The 21153-nt window shown below is 35.8% G+C and overlaps 1 long non-coding RNA gene across 2 annotated transcripts; it reads left to right on the top strand.

Moving 5' to 3' along the window:
• Positions 1-3243: 3243 nt before the first annotated feature.
• Positions 3244-9169, top strand: LOC149805009 (uncharacterized). 2 transcript variants are annotated; one of them, XR_016417388.1, is made up of 6 exons: positions 3244-3436; positions 4261-4425; positions 5223-5324; positions 5706-5928; positions 6313-6477; positions 7098-9169. It is a non-coding gene; the product is annotated as an uncharacterized LOC149805009 (long non-coding RNA). The 2 variants fall into 2 exon arrangements; XR_016417385.1 differs by lacking the exon at positions 7098-9169 and having other exon boundaries at positions 6313-6491.
• Positions 9170-21153: the final 11984 nt, after the last annotated feature.

Below are 21153 nucleotides of genomic sequence, written 5' to 3'. Positions count from 1 at the left end.
AGTATACCCAGTTCACAACAACATGGTTACCAAAAAGGTTTAGGCTGCACAACAGCGAGTTTTGTGCTGTTGCAATCAGTACAATATAATGTAAACATGGGTTCACGGGTTTTTGCTGCTTTTCTTGATACAAAAAAGGCATTTGATACCGTGTGGCACGAAGGACTGCTTTTTAAATTATTCACGTTGGGAATTACGGGTAAATCCCTTTTGATATTTTTTAACATGTATACAAATTTACAGAGTAAAGTTCTTGTAAATGGGCAATTTTCAGATTGGTTCTCAATTGGCCAAGGAGTGAGACAAGGGGGTGTTTTGTCAACCTTGATGTACACAATATTTATAAATGACTTGCTGCTACAGTTAGAAAATAGTGGATTTGGAGCAAAGATTGGATCCTTAGCTGTGGGAAATCCAACCCTAGCTGATGATATTTCACTTTTGGCTATATATCCTAGCAATCTACAAAAGCTGTTAGATATAGCATACGACTACAGTAATAAGTGGCGATTCGAGCTTAGTGTTACAAAGTCATACATTATCATTTTCGGACCCCAATACAAGAATTTTATCAATATGAAATGGTATCTTGGCCCGTCATGTTTGCCGGTCACCGATTCGGCAACACACCTGGGTCACCGGATTAACTCAAAGCTGACGTCGCATGACGCAATACTCGATACATGCAAGAAAGGGAAAAAATCTTTTCACGGTCTGTTTGGTATTGGCATTAAACCGAATGGTTTAAATCCTTTGGTTGCTGCAAATGTAATTAAAAAGGTAATTTTCCCTTCAATGTTTTATGGAAGTGAATTATGGTGTAACATTTCAAAAAGTGACCTCGCTTTATTGGATAAAACTCTGAGGTATTTTGCCAAACATTTACAAGGTTTTCCAATACATACAAGATCAGACATTGCCCTGGGAATGCTAGGATGGACATCAGCGCAGTCCGAAATTGATAGAAGAAAATTGATGTTTTTACACAGATTGTGTTTGATGCCTAACAATGTACATACTAAACGTGTGTTTAACGTTGCGTTATTTCACTTCATTCTGAGCGGATGCATGTCAAGCTGCGGGTTAATTTCAAATTTATATTATACCTCAAAGAAGTTTGACTTGCTCGGGTATCTAATTGATTATTTACATTATTCTGAAATTCCAGATAAACATAATTGGAAAGAAATTGTAAGGTCAAAAATTGTTGGTCTTGAAAATAGCCTCTGGAGAGTTCGTATGTCTAATCAAGCAGATTTTGATAGATTCTCTTCGATACACGAATACTTACGACCTGCCTCAGTGTGGCAGTGGGCTAAAACTAGACAACACACTAAGGTATTTACATATGTAGCTAAACTATGGGCTGCTGTTCCACAAACACAGCTTGATATGTGTATTAGATGTGGGAATGTTTATACAGACTTGATACTTCATTGTTGTGTTAGTTGTCCTTATATGTCGAACTTTCGAAATTCTTTCTGGGATTTCCTTACTGATAAATTTCCCCTGAGCCTGCACATTACGTTATTTAATGCAGAAGATGAGCTGCAACTACAATATCTTTTAGGTAAAAGGTTACCATCAGGAGTAATCGACAAAGAAAACTCCAAGCTATTCGTCCTGTATGCAGCATACTTTGTCATGCAGTGTGCAGCTATCTTCTGTAAATAAGGTACTGAAACTTGCAACTTATGAGTTGACGAACACTTTGTTGATTGATATTGTGTAAGAATTTGTATTCCAATATAGAATATTTTTTTTTTTTTTTTTTTTTTTTTTTTTTATATTTATTGATTGTATTCAGATGATTTATTCTTATATCATGTAATCTTCCATGGAAGGAAATAAAGATGATGATGAAGGACAATTAGGTGAAACGTGTGGGCTCTATTTCACGTCACAACATCACAAAATATTGATATTTTCAGTAGAACCATAACATCAACTTCATTTAATCTAAATTTCAGATTTTTTTTCAACCATCCGAGTAAATGTGAAGACGTTTAAATAAAACGCGTATGCTCTGTTGAACGAAACAGACAAAATAGTTTTCTTTTTTAATTATTGGTAGGCTGTAATGACATGAATGTTATTTGAGAGATCACGCATTTATACTCTCTGACGTTTTGAAACAGAGGTTTGATTGAAAGATAGAAGCTCTATCACCTGAACAAGGCAAAGTAAAAGAATTTTCGATTATTGACGACTTGTAAAATCTACGTTTTAATCCAAACTCACTGATTCATAAACTCATTCAAGATATCATGGATTTCAACAATCGGACCAAATTCAAAGGTTGAAAAATAAGGCTACAGCTTAAGACCACGAGTGTTTTTTTTTTTTGTGAATTTCAGGGGTAATAACTCTGAATTTTCTAGATTGACATCATTTTCAGTTTTAACTGGGCACTAAGAGATATAAAAAATATTTTGATCAGGTTTGGTCAAGATCCGATAAAAAAAATTAAGGCGACACGGTGTCCACAAGATTTTTGTTATCAGACATGAGATTTAACGCATAACTAGTTATAACTCTTAAGGCCTTTATTTATATTGTTAAACTTCACTATTTTGGTTATCTTAAGAAATTTTAGTATTCTCTGCCAAACTACTACATGCTAGGCACAAAGGTTACATGTGCTTAACACTAGGGATATTTGTTCTAGATGATTTTGAAGCGTTTATAGCCCTTTGTTTACTGAAATAATTATGAAGAAAATGTAACAAGTTATTGTCCAAACTCCGCATATAGTTATAAATATATAAAATATAACGTGGTTGTCGCGCAGCACCAAGTGTAGAGACGCCATTCACCATATACGTTTTGATGTACTGCTACAAGATAACGAGATTTATACCATGTGATATCCTTTTTATAACTATTGGAATAAAACTTAAAGATGTTAGTCAACAAAAGCGGTTTTAACTTTAAAGGCACAATAGTGCAGTGTCTGTAACTTTGTGAATGTTACAGATCATGTAACTAGTGAAATGTGTCGACTTATAAGCTGAAATAATTCAAAATAACCTAGAGTTTGAGAAGATTAAATTGGGCAATTGATAAATAAACGAGAGAAAATGAATTTTTGTGGAGGCCCGCTTTAATTGAAACTTGTAGGTCACGAATGGTTACGGAAGCCTCACGTGACCAAAAAACGTATACGTCATCTTCGTTCAGTGGGCGGGTTATGAGTCACGTGGTTGTAATTGAAATATCTACTATAAACAAAAATGGCGGACACATGTGAGAGTCAAAAACGTAAAGGTCGTCCGCGCTTGTCGCTTTCCGAGAAGAAACGTCGAAAAACTGTCTGAGAAACCGAACTGGACTTATCAAGGATTCATCTTGGGGACCAGTTTGTTCGATGGAGAGCATTGATGTAAGAATTAGGACTGGCATCAGACACTAAAATGGCGAAGACGTTTTTGGACAGGTAAGCCAATGTCTGTGTTATATGGTGATACACATTAGTTTCCCCAGAATCAAGTGACTGTGATGTCTATGTATAAGTGTTCTCCAATTTTGAATATCTTGTTCCTACTGTATGTTTGAAAGCACACTGTTTTATTAATACAATGTTTGCACAAGGACTTGCTTTGTAATATGCCCAAAATAGATGTGATCGGCTGATCAATATTTCACTCGGTGACTGCATTGTGTGTATTGTATGTTGGGGTGGAATATATTATTTATTTTTTATAACAGCATGCTCATAAAGATCATTTTGTACACCTGTCAATTATCTTCCTGAGACAGGTTATTTTAAATTCGGCTAGGGAACTTAGATACATTTACAAGCGTTATCATTATTTATATCATATCTATCCCTCTCTCTCTCTCTCTCTCTCACACACACCCCCCTTAGGTTAATGTGACATGCACATTACTTGCATAAAAGTTTAATAACCTTATCATGTAAACGTGATGGAACAAATAATAAGATTTTATTGTACATCTTTCAACTACTAGTTAATCTATTATAAAGCACTCTATTGACTACAATTACAAAAGGATCTCTAGTCACGATAGGAAAGGATGTTGTAGTGCTACCAGAATATATGGCTGGTAGATTGTTATCAGTTACAGTTTTGAGCTGCAGTCAAGTTAGTTTTATTGATGTGAATTTTTTTTAGATCTATTATTATGTATTCTTGCTTAAATGAAGTATTTCAGTTCTAAGTGTTTAACACAGTGCACAAAGAAACAGATTTAAAACGTAACTTATAATACAAATGAATATTTAATTCATATTTTAAGTTACAAAGTTACAAAGAATATAGCAAAAGATGAACCCAAGCATACAGAACCGATGGCCATTACAATTTCATGCTTCACATCAACACCTGGCCAAGTGCTTTTGCAACATACTGAGAGAATGAAGACACCTTCAGTATCTGAAGTATTTGCTACTGAATCGGTAAGGTAAAAATGACAAATTTCTTGCAGATTTTGTGTGTGTGTGGGTGGGGGTTGTCTTACAGTTGTCATTCTGCTTAAAACAATGATGTAACAAATGCAATGCTGATAAAGGACATTATTATGACTGCCAGCAGGTTGAGTTCCCACTTCATGCTTTTCTTAGTTTGAGTTCAAAAAAAAACCTTGAGTTTCGCTTTCTCAGAAGTGGGGTTGGGTATTTCAACTGTGCCACTTGATGCATAGAAAAAGGCATAATTTGAACTGTCATTGTTTTGGTTATGCAAAAAAGTTCCAGTATACTGTGCTGGCTAACCCAATAATCACAGCTGTTTTTTTTCCCCACTCAATACTTAGAGGACCAGTGATTGTTTATTGAAATTGTGTCTACATGCCTCATATGCTTTCTTTATGCCGTTTCCCATTTATACATGTATCTATGTCCCACATGCAGTTCTTGCTAACACCCTCTTCCCATCTATCCACTTAGCTCATGATGAACGCACATAAGACATATTTAATTTAAAAACAAAATACTGAGATAACAGTTGAAGTTTGTTTTTGGAAACCACTGGCAGTTCATTAGAACTTTATTCATTAGGACTGGCGATATAACTTATTTGGGATTTAATTTACAATACTGTAAGTTCTTTTTAAGTTTAATTTTTTATTCTTGGGAATTAAATGACTTGTTGGTTTTCACTCTTTACTGTTATAAAACTTTTGGAATTGAAAATCTGTTTCTGTTTTGATGATTGCTCTTCATGCATTTTTAACTTTATTTTATCTACCTACGTTTCAAGGTTGCCAAACAAATGGATAATATGGCTTTATTACAATGGTACCAAGACATGAACCAGTTTTGGTTTTCATGCAAGACTGCTAGCAGCTGTGGACAATTTTTTGTGAGTTTTCAGCCCTTTTATTTGAAACATATATATAAACATTTGCTATTGTATACTTTTGTATGAAATCAAACTTACAGTGCATAATCCTTATCTTCTGATTTCTTTTAATGTATTTTTTTATCCATATATATTCATCACCAAATCTTCTAGGTATGTAGTTTATTAAAAGTAATTTATTTGAAATGTCAGAGTAATGTAGAATATTGAAGAAACAATGATCTGAGGGAAATTTGAATCCTGCTACGCTAACTATTAGCCAGTTCAACAATGTAGCTTTTGCTTTACGATATACATCAAGTTGTCTTATCAATATGGGGTCACCATGACAAAAGAGACCAGCTTTAGGTATTAAAGGTATTGATTGTGGCATTCTTTCAGAGTATCTTGAGGGGTGTCCTAAATCACATCACCAATACACATGAGTAGATCCTCTCACATGGCCAAGGCATTAATAAATGTCTTCATGAACCTTACCTGGAGAATGAAGAGCTGACAAAGCCTTGGCTTGATGAAGATGATCCCAAGAAGAAAGCCAAAGTGCTGAAAAACTTGGCACAGGTGCCAAAGGTTCCTAAACAGTGGAGTATTACTTAAATTTCAGGTATGCCATTTCAGGATTGCACCAATTGCATGGTATTTAAAAGAAAAATGTGAAGACCACTTTAAATATTTTTATTCTCAGCTAAATAATAAATTACTGTATATATTTACCATTTGAAGATCTAAATAAGTTAGAATTCATAAGATGTGTGCACATGATACATGTATGTATAGTGACTCTCCTTCTCAAGTCTTTGGTAATTTCAGATATAATACATGCACATCAGGTATAAACAATTCCATGACACTCTATCAATAAACACTTCAGTAAAGATTTTATGTATACAGAAATTACCAACAGTAATGATGATTTAATAACTGTATTAATCTGTTAGCAGATTACAAATAACACATGTTACAAGATACATGTTTTTGATAATTGCAGAAGCACTGCTGAGCTTGAAGTTTATCATCAGCAGATCATGATGTACAGTGCCAAGAGATTTTCATACATCCCTCCTGTGTACAGGATTAGGAATGAGCTAGCTGCTTTGGATCACAATATCCATAGTGGTTGAGGTGTAGTGAGAAACAAAGAAGGGGAGACAGTGTAAGCTTGTTTCACTACAGGACATTAGAAATAATTTTATATATTGATTGTGCATTATGATCCCTGCCTGGAGATCAGACGAATGGAGTATTATTCACATGTACAAGTCATGAAAACTTTGTATTAGATACAAGTCATTTTGCAACAATCGGCACACATTTATATTTGTGGTAAGGAATCTTAATATTTTCATGCATACAGACCTTGTAATTAGTATTGTTATCATTCTAGTGGATATTTATTTTGATTTGAGCAATGCAAGTCTAATAATTAGATCCAGTGATATGTATAGCACTTTCCCAAGGGACTGACACACTTTATTAAGGATATATGGGGTTTATGGAATATCCTCAGGACGTTTGGGGTAGATGCTATCATCATGATGATTACTAGCTAATACATGTTCATGAAAATATGTTGCTTTCTGAAGGAATGGGCAAAAATGCATCCTGTCTCACATAGTATTTTGTGGATAGAACAAATAAGAACAAAAACAACCCCTCAGCAACTCCTTCTTGGGAACTGATCATGAGGCTCTAATATTGGGTAAAAAGTTAATATGGGTTAGCATGGGGATGCTTGTCACACATGTTAAGAAAATAAAATTTTCTTTAAAACAGGCATCGATGTTACAACAAAAAAGTGGCTGATGGTCCGTCTACCCTTGCATGAAAAGAAAACATCCCCACATCAGGGAGCTTATAAAGAAAGCCCTCATCTGTCAACTTGAGGGAAAGCAGGGTATGCAGAGGAGAAGAGAACTAAAGGAAGATGATCCCAGGAGAATTTGTAGAAACCTGGCACCTCAAGAACCACCATCAACTCTAGTTTTGGTGTGGAGAAGGAGATCTCTTGATTTTAGCTATGTAAAATATGAAACAGTGTCTGATATATGGAGGTGTCAGCTAAGGCAGGTTACACTTTATATAATGTCCTGAAATATCAGTAGTTGAAAATAAAATAATGTATAATATTTTATCTGCAGTTGCTGAAAACTTTTTATATTGATTATTTATGATCTTCGTGCCCACATTGTTTATAGGCAGAAATAGACTGGTGTTAAAAAAAAATCTGAAAGCATTATTGTTTGATGCAATATTATGTGCATTTATAAGAAAACAATGAATAAAATCAATTGTATTCATTTATATACAAACTCGTACATGCAAGAAAGTGTTTAAGTTCATGCAAGCCTAGAGGAGATGAAGCCAGTGTATTGTCCATTTGGATATTTGTCATGTATCTGCCAGAATCAGCAAGAGGTAATTACATGTCTCTGTCCAGACCCCAGCCTTCCATGTTGCCGTAGTATGAACTGCCTATAGGTAGCATGACTGTTGGCACTCATCAAGTCAACTTTATCGCTGAGGACAAGAACATTTCGTCTGTACATCCTGGATAAGGCAAGTACAGCCTCATCAAGGATTAGATCTTGAAAAATCTGAAAAATTATTCCAATTGTAATATGCTATTTCTAAAATGTAAAAAAATATATTTTAAGAAATAATGGGAACATGCGCTTATTCAAATGTTATTCATCTTTGATCAGCAAATTCCACTGTGAAATACACGTGGATCAAAACTGCACATGGTTTTTATTTTGACATGAACACTGAAAGTTCCATCGCAACTAGAACTGATAGTTTATGTTAAGATGGACAGCTCAAAGTTTTTGGGGAGCATTTCTAGAAGTCAGAGACTCCTGCATTGGGATCAAATAGGAATGGCTGATTGCAGCTTAGATTTGTTTAGTATAGTGAGGTACCCACATTGAAATCAGGTAATGAAAAGAATCTACTCGATGAGTATCAATTGTAAATTAAAACAAAGTCCTTATCATTTGCATATGTATGCATGTATGTTTTTGGACAGCTTACAATTTAAAAATTCTTTCAGAGTAGTTGCAAAGAAATAACATTTACAACAATCATGTATGTACATCAATTATCAATCTTTGAGAGTCCACCTTGGAAATGGAATTCATTGTAAATGTTGTATTGTAAGAATAACTATCAAAGTTTTAATTCTGTTTGTAAATTGATGCAGTATTTTGATTTTATTGGTACAAAGTGCAAGTTGTACATTCATAGGCATGTGCTACACATATCCTGTATACAGAAAGAGGTTTTCAGTAATGTAGCCAACATACCTGTCAAGTTATTCATACCTTTTGTGATATACATTTTGTACATAAAAATTTTAAGCTTTGGCAATAACACGCTCAAGGAATATATAAAAGTTATTGAAAGAATTAAAGAAATTTCAAAATTGCCATTGAATCGAGTAAATTTGTTATACAGAAATCATTTGCAGTAATCACCAGTTCAAAGGTGGAAACACTGAATGCCAAGCAGACTGGGCAATTAAAATTCTTACCCAAAAATGTTAGATCAGATATGAAGGAAAAAAATGTTTCTTGCAAGCCTTCATGTCAGTCATAATTCTGGATAAATAAAACAATTTAGGATTATTAAGTCCTTATGTTTATCATGATATTGCATATATAGTATTATCTTAATATATTTTGGGGCTTTGGAAATACACATTAAGGCATGCATCATATTTAAAACAGAAGAATAAACGTGTAGTATTTATTTCACAAGACTTAAATGGCTATATGAATTCTGTACATGTCTAATTTTTAAAAAAAACTGCAATCTAGTCAGGTCTAATTGCTGAACTCCAAAGTAAGATTGCATAGACTTTTCGTTACCATTTTGTATTTTAAAAAAATAAAACTAATAAATGTATTACTTAAGTTGGTTTTATTAATTAAATTGCAAAAAGAGCAAGTTGACCTTAATAGTATTGAATGTTTGTATGCCACTAGTGTAGATCACTAATACCTATATATGAAATAATATTAGCTAATCTACCTTTAGGCCCTCATGCAAAGGAATTTATCTATTTTAAGTGTATCTCTGAAGCCGCTGTATATATTGGTTTGGAAGAAGGAAATAGAGTTGGCATTTCTAATGTCAACTGGAATACTATTCCAGAGCAAAGTTCCAGAGTACTGGAAACATTTTTTGAATAATTCCTTATTTGGTTTGGGAATTTTATAATGTTTGGTAGACATGGATCACAGTTGTGGAGTATTACCAGGTAGCCTATACTTGAATAGTGATTGTAAATATTCTTGAGCACTGTTATGAGATATCCTGTACATTAATTTGGCTTTTCTCAAACAGATTCGGTCTTTAATAGGTAATAATTTTAACTTACCAGCTAAAATTTTCCTTGCTTACTTTCTGGATTGATATAGCCTGAATGCACTTGTTTTAAGATGTGCCAGCTTTGCTATGATTTTATCATTTGAATTACTCCACACTGTGTTACAGTAGTCTAAATAGGGTTGTATGTAACTGTTATAAAATAGTTTTCTTTACCTTATCCTACTTAAAAGCCATAAACTTGAATTAACTTTTTTACTGACATGTTCAGTCCATAATAGGTTATTATCTACCAAAACACCAAGTAGTCTATCATGACAAACCATTTGCAAATTAGTATCCTTCGATGTCAGACATAGTTCATCACTACCAAGATTTGTTCTTTTTTGCCATGTTGAGATAAGTAATATTTTAGTTCTTCCAGTATTTACCACTATGCCATTGCATGTGCACCAGTTGTCCAGTTTGTTTAGGGCATCCTGTAATTAAATTTTGTTTGTGCTTTGCGTTTTGGATGTATGACAATGTTGTGTCATCTGCATAGAGATCTGTAATTGAGTCCCTTAGTAAAATGTGGTAGGCCATTAATAAATAGTATCAATAGTAATGGACCTAAAATTGAACCTTGTGGTACTCCATATCTAATTGTTCCAGGTTCCGACAGAACATTATTTATATAAACATGTGTTCTCTCACTTAAGTTTGAAGCAAACCATCTAATTGTGCTTTCATCACATTGGTTGATTTTCAGTTTCTTAAAAGAATATCATGTACACCAACCCATAAACTTTCCTGAAATCTACAAATAGAGATCCTATTATTCAACTTTGATCAAGTGGTTGAAGCCATTTATCAGTTAGAGAGATCAAGTCAGTCTCACATGAATGTTTCTGTCTAAAGCCTGATTGAATAGGGTGTAACAGCAACTGTTTCGTTAAATATGACATGAACGAGTCATGGACATGTTTTTCAATCAATTTTGACAAGTTTTGGTTTTATTGAAATTGGCTGGTAGTTATCAGCATCATTCTTAGAACCAGATTTGTGCATAGGCATTACTTTTGCAGTTTTCCATATTTTGGGGACAGATGAGGTTGCAATATTAAAATTGATTATGAATGTTATGCTATCTGAAATAGCTGAGACAGAAGTTTTAATGAGTGGTGGACCAATCTGATCAAGTCCTGTAGCTTTCTTGATATTAAGTTTACTGAGACATTTTTTAGCAGTCTTTTTTATAACTGTGGGATAGAGAAACATACCTCCTTAGGAATTTTTCAGTTCATTATAGTTGTTTTCTATCACTGGTTCTTTTAACTTAGTGGTAATGTTAGTGAAAAAAAATCACTCAAAATATTTGCAATGTCAGTGTCATCAGTGACTTTTGTGTCATTTACCAGAAGTGAGTGAATTTTATTTGTCTGATCTTTGTGTGTTACCCCAATGAGTTTACTGAAGACTTTCCAAATGGAGTTTGTGTTGCTCTTTGTGTTTTCAAACATTGATTGATAAAAAGTTTTTTTTAGCCTTTTCAATCATACTTGTTATGTTATTTTTCCATGCTTGATATTGTGCATGGTTTCCCATAGCCTTCAATTAGTCTCTTGTCCAATTGAAGGCTATGGGAAACCATGCACAATATCAAGTATGGGAAAATAACATAACAGGTATGATTGAAAAGGCTAAAAAACAAAAAAAAATTGGTCTCGTGTCACCCCCTGCGGGTCCGGGGTAGTAGAATTGGCCCGACGTGCCTCGCTACGTGTCGTAAAAGGCGACTAAGTAGAGGCAACCTGTTTGCCATGGGTTGCGTCCCGTGTCGCGGGAGGAAAGGATCCTGGTAGTTGAGCAGAGGCTTTCCGATGCAATACACTACTTTGGCCTCTACTTCTCTTAGACGGGTGGTCGGGATGGGCTCGGTTCCGACAAATCGGCTGGTCACGCCGAGCCCTAGGAAGTCTTTATTAAGTTTCTCACCTTTTTTATCTTTCTCCTTGTATCTCTCTTGATACCACCGTTGCCCCTATATTCTATTCCTTTATCTTTCCCTTTTCCAAGTCTTAGAAGACTTCCTAGAAGGCGGTGGCTTAACGGGTCAATCGGGGGGTAATTTTACCGACCTTAGAAACTGGCGACTTCAAGGTCAATCAAAGGTAATTTTATCAACTGAGTATGGCATCTGTGTATCTCTGGCACTTGAAAAGTGTCCCCTTGGTGGGCGGGGAGCACGGGTGCTGAATGTTTAATCTAGCCGTCATGGATAATTCCAAAAAAAATCAAAACAAGAGAACGAAACCTTTATCTGACTCTGACGACGAACCATGTAGTGTGGAGTCATTTCCACGCTTCATGGTCATACAGTCAAAAGATGCCACGAAACCGCTTACCTCACTCTCTCCGTTTGTGATCGAGAAAACAATTACAGGTCTGATTGGAACACCAAAAAGCGTCAAAAAATGAAATCGGGTTGCCTTCTTGTGGAATTTGAACGACGAGGTCAGACAGACAATATCAAGAAAATAAAAACTTTCTTCGATATTCCAGTGACCTCATTCGCTCACACCACACTGAATACGTCCAAAGGCGTAATTCGCTGTCGTGACTTGGCTGGAGTCACCGACGCTGATATCATTGAAGGAATGAAAAATGAAGGTGTCACTGCAGTACGCAGAATACGTATTAAACGTAATAACAACCTACAGGACACCAACACCATTGCTCTCACCTTCAACAAGCCAACAGTACCCAAAGTGGTCAAAGTTGGCTTCTTGCAAGTGAAGGTTGAGATCTACATTCCCAACCCCCTTCGATGTTATAAGTGTCAAAAATACGGCCATCACGAAGACCGCTGCTCTAAAACCCAAATATGTGGCCGATGCGGAGAAAATTCTCATCAGGAAGCTGACTGTAGAGCAACGCCGCATTGTGTCAACTGTGGAAAAGAGCACCACGCAAATTCCAAGGATTGCGATACCTGGAAACAGGAGAAGGAAATTCAGAGGGTAAAGTACACAAATAATATTCCCTATCCAGAAGCCAGAAAACTTGTAGAGGCGAAAACAGTCCATCCTGGCCCATCCTTCTCCACTGTAGTGAAGAGCAATCCTAAAACAACGAAGGACGCTCAAACACAAACATAAGCACCCGATTCAACACCAAGCTCAAACACCCCTCATTACCAATCACAGAAAAACACGGCATCTACACAAACTACTTTCAGCAATAACCAACAACCGAAATCACCAAAAAACAAAAACAAATCTCATGGAAACAGACAACAAAAGGGGTCAGACGACCCCATCAAATTATATAACGGGTTTGGAGACATTGAGAGCATGGATGCGGAAGAATCTGCTCTATGCGCTCAAGGTAGCTCCAGACCTAACAACAAAAAATTCACCCCCGTACTTCCTCCAAAGAAATAACCAAACAAATTCCCTCTGCGAAAGGTCTAACCTAGCTCCACAATCTTTAATTTAAATTTATAATGAAAAACACTATCATACAATGGAATTGTCGAGGACTTAAAGCAAATTACAATGATATTCTCCTGCTTTTAAACGAACGTGATCCTGCGGTGCTATGCCTTCAAGAAACATTCTTGAAAGATACGGACAATATCACATTTAAAAACTACTCCCTGTTTAACACCTTCTCTCCAAATGTTGATAGGGCATCAGGAGGAGTTTCTGTTATTGTGAACAACAGAGCTCCTCATAGCTTCATTCATTTAAATACCAATTTACAAGCCATTGCTGTAAGCGTCACTCTACATCGAGTGACTACATTTTGCTCTATTTACCACCATACACTAACCTAGCACCAAACGAACTCGACAATCTTGTTCAACAGCTTCCCGCACCCTTTGTTTTACTCGGGGATTTTAATGCCCATAACATTTTATGGGGATCAAATCATATAAGTGACAGAGGTCACAAAGTTAAAGACTTTATTTCTAGACACGATCTGTGTCTATATAATACCAAAACACCTACATATTTACACCCAGGCACGGGTACATTAACATGCATCGATTTGACAATTTGTTCTCCTTCGCTGCTTTTGGACTATGAATGGAAGGTCGCTGATGACCTTCACAGCAGCGATCACTTCCCAATCTTCCTTGTAAATCTTAACTCTACAGTCGATGAAGTAATTCCACAATGGAATTTAAAGAAGGCCGACTGGGCCAAGTTTGAAACACTCTGTAAAACTAGGCTGAATGAGGATACAGTATTCAATGTTGACGACACCATTCAGCATTTTACATCTATTTTAATGGAGATTGCAGAACAATCCGTTCCCAAGTCCTCGCCATATTGTAAAAGAACCCAAAAACCTTGGGTCACTAAGGAATGTAAGGAAGCCATTAGACTACGCCGAGAAGCATTAAGGAAATTTAATAATCATCTGACGCCTGAAAACTTAAATATATATCGCATTGCCCGGGCCAAAGCTCGCCGCATAATCAAAGAAAGTAAAAGAGCATCATGGAAGAAGTATGTTTCTTCTTTAAACTCTCGTTCCTCTGTTAAGAAAGTATGGGACACTATACGCAAAATAAACGGAAAGAGAAAGCAAAACCCTCTCCGACATCTGACACTGAATAATAACAACTTTAGTTCAAAACGTGACATTGCAAATATTCTTGCTGACAGTTTCTCAAAAAATTCCTCATCATCTAATTATTCAGAAGCCTTCCGAAAACTTAAAACTCAAAAAGAAAAGTCACGTTTAAAATTCACATCCAACAACTCGGAAAGTTATAATCAATTGTTCTCACTATCGGAGCTTAGGGAGGCTTTAGATAAGGCCCATGATACATCCGCTGGGCCTGACGAGATACATTACCAGTTTCTGAAACACCTTCCAGAATCATCATTAACATCTCTTTTGAAACTCCTCAATGATTTATGGATTACTGGTAATGTACCAAAAATCTGGAAAGAAGCAACTGTAATACCAGTCCCCAAACCAGGTAAAGATGGCGAAGACCCCAACAGCTATCGACAAATTGCACTCACAAGCTGTGTGTGCAAAACAATGGAACGAATAATCAATTCTCGGCTTGTCTGGTATTTGGAACTAACAATTTAATATCTCCTTTCCAAAGTGGCTTTTGATATGGCCGGAGCACTAATGATCATCTGGTTAGACTGGAAACATTTATTCGCGATGCATTTATTAAGAAAGAACATTTAGTAGCGGTTTTCTTTGATTTAGAAAAGGCCTATGACACGACATGGAAGTACGGGATACTAAATGACCTGAACGATCTAGGTCTAAAAGGCCGTCTGCCCTCTTTCATATCCAACTTCCTCTCCGACAGAGAATTCAAAGTACGAGTGGGCTCTACCCTCTCAGATCTGCACGAGCAAGAGATGGGTGTGCCCCAGGGCAGTATTTTATCTGTGACGCTCTTTAATGTCAAAATTAATAGCATCACCAAGTGTTTGACTCCTGGTGTGGATTGCTCGTTATACGTTGATGATTTTCTAATATGTTATCGGTCAAAGCACATGCATACAATTGAAAGACAACTACAGCAAAATATAAACAAAATTCAAAATTGGGCCAATGCAAACGGTTTCAAATTCTCGAAATCAAAAACGGTATGCATGCATTTCTGTCAGTTACGAAAACATCACGATGAACCGAACCTCACGCTGGATGGAACACCTATTCCAGTTGTTGAGGAAACAAAATTTTTAGGTATAATCTTTGACAGAAAACTGACCTTTATTCCACACCTAAAGAACTTAAAAGCTAAATGCTTAAAAGCACTTAACCTACTTAAAAGTAGTAGCGCACACTGACTGGGGTGCTGATAGAAAAGTCATCCTAAATTTATACAGAACGTTTATTCGCTCTAAACTAGACTATGGTTGCGTTGTGTATGGTTCAGCCCGAAAGTAATATCTTAAAATGCTTGATCCAATTCATCATCAGGGAATAAGACTGGCTCTGGGAGCATTTAAAACATCCCCGTGTGAAAGCCTTCTAGCTGAGGCGAATGAACCACCGTTATCGCATCGTAGAGAAATGCTTTCCGCACAGTATGCTCTCAAATTAAAATCAAACCCTCTGAATCCTGCTTTTTCGGCTGTTTTTCAACCCAAATACAAAACTTTATACGAAAATAAACCAAACGCCATACCTTCCTTTGGCATTAGAATATCATCCAGCCTTGACACTACAAATATAGAGCTTTCTAAAATTCAGAAAACGTCTATGTCCGAAACACCACCCTGGCTAATTAAACAACCAAAAGTACGTTTTACGCTACACGATGGAAAAAAATCCGAAACAAACCCTTCTGTCTTCCACAACTCTTACCATAAACTCCTCACCGAATTTAAAAACTACACGAGAATTTACACTGATGGATCAAAGGATGAGGAAAAAGCTGCTGCAGCCTTTGTTTGTGGAAATCACACAACGCAAGTTCGCTTACCAAATGGAGCATCAATTTTTACAGCCGAAATCAGAGCAATAGACCTTGCTCTGCAACATATAGAAAAGAACCGTATTTTAAACAGTATCATCTTCTCCGACTCGCTATCAGTACTCCAGTCGCTACACAATAGAAAACTGGAGAACCCATTATTGAAGAACATACTCGTAAAAAATACCGAGCTGAGTGTCTCCCACAATATAATATACTGTTGGTTACCTAGCCACATTGGTATTAAAGGTAACGAAAAAGCAGATCGCGCTGCTAAAATGGCCCTTTCTCAAGAACCATCTGATTTTAAAATACCATATACTGATTTTAAACCTTGTATCAGAAAGTTCTTACGTCAGAAGTGGCAGGCATCATGGAATGATGCTGTAAATAACAAACTTCATACAATCAAGCCAACTCTAGGAGAATGGACTCCTTCCTACAGAACCATTCGTAGGGAGGAGGTAGTCATTGCAAGAATCCGAATTGGTCATACTTATATCACCCACACCCACATACTAAAAGGTGAAGACCCACCAGAGTGCGTTCCTTGCAATGAACCATTCACTGTCAAGCACTTTATGATAGAGTGCTTTGACCTACAACCTACGCGCAATTGTTATTACGTTGTGCATGACATGAAAGAACTTTTTGATAATATAAACATCACTCGTATTATCGAGTTCTTGAAAGCCGTAAATATTTACTCTAAACTCTGACTTTTATGCTATCACCTTGTGCAGTTTTATGCAATATATATACCGTCCCATTTTAATACCTATTCATCTTTTTTACATCTCCCGTTGATCGGGAAGCTTTATTTTGCACCGTTACCATCTTACCGTTTTTAATTTCAACCATTTGTTCTTTTATATCGCTGTCGATATAGGACCTTTTATAAGTTTTAAAAGATTATACAAATAACACTTTGTTTGGCGCTAAATAGCCTAAAAGTGCTGATGCGCCGTTAAAAAATAAACAATCAATCAATCAATCAATCCTACAGAACCATGCGTAGGGAGGAGGTAGTCATTGCAAGAATCTGAATTGGTCATACTTATATCACCCACACCCACATACTAAAAGGTGAAGACCCACCAGAGTGCGTTTCTTGCAATGAACCATTCACTGTCAAACACTTTATGATAGAGTGCTTTGACCTGCAACCTACGCGCGATCGTTATTACATTGTGCATGATATGAAAGAACTTTTTGATACTATAAACATCACTCGTATTATAGAGTTCCTGAAAGCAGTAAATATTTACTCTAAACTCTGACTTTTATGCTATCACCTTGTGCAGTTTTATGCAATATATATACCGTCCCATTTTAATACCTTTTGATCTTTTTTCATTAACATAGAATATTTACCTCTCCCGTTGATAGGGAAGCTTTATTTTGCACCGTTACCATCTTACCGTTTTTAATTTCAACCATTTGTTCCTTTATATCGCTGGTCGATATAGGACCTTTTATAAGTTTTAAAAGATTATACAAATAACACTTTGTATGGCGCTAAATAGCCTAACAGTGCTGATGCGCCGTTAAAAATCAATCAATCAATGAATCATGGTCTCGTGTCTTCATAGTATCTAGAATTTCAGTAGTAAATCAGTTAGGTTGGATTTCATACTTTACTCAATGTACTTTTAGTGGTGCATGCTTAGAGACTACATTCATAAAACAGTCCACACTTTTAGAGCTTCACATATGTCATCAAAATTTTGGATAATATTCCTTGGAACTTTATATAGGTCATCTTGAAATTGTTATTTACTTTAATTTTGGAAAGATCTGTAAGTGATAGTTTTGTGTGTATTTTTCCTATTTCTGTTGCATTTAACCTTTGTTGTCAAAAAAGTAGGATAGTGGTCACAAAGACCAACATTTGGTACATTAACAGAAGCCACATTGTTTGGTAGGTTGGTATAAATGTGATCAATGAGAGTGCTCGATATTTCTGTTACACTTACTCATTTACCAGCTGGACTAGGCCTAATGATTCAAAAAATTCCATCCAGTTACTCCTTATCTGAGTATTGAGTAGGTCCTTATTTACACTGCTGAGTATATATGTTTGTTTCTCCTGTGCATTAACATTTTCTATTTCTTTCAAAGAGTTATCATTCCAAATTGCTTTGGAGGAAGGTGACCTATAAATGAAACCAACTAAGAATGATTCTGCATTATTTTGAGAAATTTCCACCCAAATACTCTCAATTTCATGTGACCCCAACTCAGGTCGCCTTTCTGCATTTACATCTTGTAATGTATACAAGACACACACACACACACACACACACACCGCTGTCTCTCTGTCCCTGCATTATGGTTTATTGTAGCCTTGACAGTGAAATAGATTATCATTGTGGCCAGCATTTAATTTGGTTTCAGCGAGTCCTAAAACATGCATATTATTTTCCTTGGAAGACAACGTTAACTTAATCTGTTCTATTTTTTCCACTATACCTTGTACATTCAAGTGACCCATATTAAAACCTTTTGTATTTAGTTTCATATCAATTATATGTATTTCATCATGCAATGGGGTACTCTATGAGATTGTCTCCATAATACTTTTACCATTTTGGTATTATATAAGGTGGCCATATAAATGAGGTGGCCTCTGTATTTTCTATGCTATCTGTGCATAGTCTTCCTTTATCAAATCATATTGGGGTGGGGTGTTGATTAGCAACAAAAAGTAAAGCAGTTTAAACATAGATTGTTTGGCAAAATAACTAATCCTTTAATACAAGTATGCATTTTCTAAGTTGTGCAAAACACTACTGACATAGATATTAGAGTCTTTGCCAAGTTACTTAGTACCAAACATTTTTCAATATCTATCAATACTTGTTTTGCAAGATATAAATAAACAATTAACCTCATTCTTGTCTGCCTTGTCTGAACTATGTGTAGAGCTTGGTCAGCTCAGTATTTAGGCTGCACAGCATGTCTTCCTCCTCTCCCCCATCTGGTTTTTCAACTTCTTGCTCCATGCCTCATCCTACCTCTACCTCTTCCTCTTAATGGTCGCTCTGGAATTGAGCTTGAAAATGAGCTGATTTAAGTTTATCTAATGAATTTTAATATGTAAATGTATTTCATAATTTGGCAACTAATATATTCATGATTACTTATCAAACTAATAGGAATATAGCGCTAACTTTGGATCAGAAATTAATACATGAGAGGTTGTGATTTGATGGAAGATTTTTTGGGCTGGATCAGGTCAAGTGTTGGGTGGGGTGGGGATCCAAAATTTAAAAAGGGCCCCTACTTTTCTCGAATGGGCACCAAAGCAAAGTCTATGTGTCTATTTACTCAGTGTGCACAATACCCAATAAACATGTGCAAGAATAAAGCTGTGGTCAAACTTCAGCTGACGAGTGACTGTACGTTTGTGTGTGTGTGTACTTTTTTATGATCTGGCCCCGAGCTTTGAACCTGGATTCCATATTCTAGTCGCAGATTTTTTTAATAAAAAAAAGGCTTATTTAAAACCTTGTGTATGTAAAGTATTAACTTGGAGAAGCACACAAATTCTTTTCCGCTTTGTTTGAAACGTCAGAAAGATGGGTGTTAGGGGTCCACTGGTGACAATCTGGTTAGAATTTATAAATTGATTAATGAAATTACTCAATTTTGAGCATTTTTAAATATCCCTGATGCTTTTCATTTATAAAATTGAGTGGTGGGGACGTGAGGGAGTACGAATTCTACTGGGCAAGAAATAGAGTGAGTACCTGTGAGTTTTTGCAATACTGTACAGAGCACGTCGATTTAAATTATTCTCCTACCACAAAACCTTTGAAATATAACTATAAAAGTAGTTCTACAGACATTTCATTGTTTCCTCTCAAAATTAAAATTAGAAAGGAAAAGGATAAGAAGAAAAGAACGAGATCAGAAGAAGATCGTACTCACCGTTGTTGACATTTTGGGCGGTCTGGTAGAGTGGTTGTGTTTTACGTCATCATCTTCAGTGTTTACAAAGTGGCCTATAATTATGCAAATTTCGGTCACCGGAATTATGTGTGTTATTCATTCGGGATCTGCCGATCACTGCCGAGTGGGATTTCAACATGGAGACGATCGATTCGTTACTCTACGTACGAAGATTTCAGAGAGCTCGTATTTCATAACGAGAACCCCTACGTACTTGATATTACCCCAGAAATGCCTTTTAAATAGTATTTAATCAGTTGATATACATAAATATCCCAACATTTTTGCAAGAAAATTCACCCTCAGCTGCACTATTGTGCCTTTAAATGTGGTTTAAACCGGCTTTGCCATTTGTTATCCGTTTAAGGAAATTTTGTTTCAAAATAGCTGTTAACTTTCCACATAGGTTATGCCAACAAGAGTCTCCATCCGTCTGCCTATTTGTCGACTGATGTAGTTTTGTATTTGTTTATATTGGCACAAAACATGTTTAGCACAAAGTTTAATTACGCCTAAATTTAAGAACATTTGCTTTAAGGATGATTCACTACAATATATCAATAGATGAAAATTTTATTTCAATTATGATCTTTTTGTACCGAGAAATTCTGGATGAATACCCCATAACGAAAATAATGTACTATATTCAGCAGCAAGTCTAATCTTGACTGTTTTTAAGACACTGACAATTTTATTTTCGGACTGGAGTCTATTGTTTTTGTGTGGGTATTTAGTTTTTGACGGGGGATGGGCGGGCAAATGCTAGATAATCATAATGTAATAATATTACATGGGTATCATATTTCTGAACAGTGTGATGAGACCATTACCAAAGTATGCAGGAAATAAAATAACAAATAGGAATATAATAGTGGCAAGTTATGTTAAGAAAAAGGCAATCATAAGTATGTGTACTTTACGTTACTCTAATTTATCCCGACAAATTTCTTTCAAAGCTGATAACTGTGAATGATAATCTGCATGGACAACGCTGTAATATCGTAATTTTTAACAACATTTACACTCGAAATGCTTTTCACTGTTAAATTAAAACATTATACAAAACTTAATTTTTAGTAGCTATACTAATGTAATACTACTACT

This window comes from Sinohyriopsis cumingii, chromosome 2 (assembly GCF_028554795.1).
Source record: "Sinohyriopsis cumingii isolate HCF-2022 chromosome 2, ASM2855479v2, whole genome shotgun sequence".
Classification (NCBI taxonomy): Eukaryota; Metazoa; Mollusca; class Bivalvia; order Unionida; family Unionidae; genus Sinohyriopsis; species Sinohyriopsis cumingii.
Note: the sequence above shows the minus strand (reverse complement) of the source record. Positions and strands in the feature narration are given on the sequence as shown.